Source organism: Anopheles coustani, assembly GCF_943734705.1.
Source record: "Anopheles coustani chromosome X unlocalized genomic scaffold, idAnoCousDA_361_x.2 X_unloc_43, whole genome shotgun sequence".
Classification (NCBI taxonomy): Eukaryota; Metazoa; Arthropoda; class Insecta; order Diptera; family Culicidae; genus Anopheles; species Anopheles coustani.
The window spans coordinates 234,357-235,000 of NW_026525152.1; the positions used below are offsets into that span (position 1 = coordinate 234,357).

Genomic DNA, 644 nt, shown 5'->3' on the forward strand with positions numbered 1-644 from the left:
CAGCGGCGGCTTACGTTATGGCAGTCATGGATGCCTTACGTTTCCATGAAAAGTGTGTTCCTCCCCTGGTCCACGCTGCTTCGGCAGTCCTGGGTAAGATAGTTAGTTCTAGCTTGCCCTATGTGGAAGAGGACACGTAGACTTACTGTGGTGTGAAGTATAAGGTTCAGTTCTCCCCTGGTCCACGCCGCTTCGGCCGTCCTGGGTAAAATGGATTCATCCAGCTTGCCCTATGTGGAATGAGGACACTTTATGCTTCGTCTCTAAGCGGCGGCTTGCTCCTCCCTACGGGGAACGGGTATACGCGCACAGCGGCGGCTTACGCAAGTTAGTCACCCTCGGCAGTGGATCACTCGGCTCATGGATCGATGAAGACCGCAGCTAACTGCGCGTCATAATGTGAACTGCAGGACACATGAACATTGATAAGTTGAACGCATATTGCACGTCGTGGGAACCTACCATGATGTACAGATGACTGAGCGCTTATATTTGAGAAATGTATCGCATACATTTAACTACGCCGTGACACCCGTCACGAGACGTGCACCATGATGTTAACTAGGGTCGCGACGACCCGCTAGCATTAAAGAACCCGTGGTTTACAATATACTGGCATTGGAATTCGAAGTATTTAGAGCGTC

General features: G+C 50.9%; 1 non-coding gene across 1 annotated transcript; it reads left to right on the forward strand.

Annotated features, from left to right (window-relative positions):
* Window positions 1-333: 333 nt before the first annotated feature.
* LOC131270613 (5.8S ribosomal RNA) lies at window positions 334-488 on the forward strand. The gene has a single exon (XR_009179661.1). It is a non-coding gene; the product is annotated as a 5.8S ribosomal RNA (ribosomal RNA).
* Window positions 489-644: the final 156 nt, after the last annotated feature.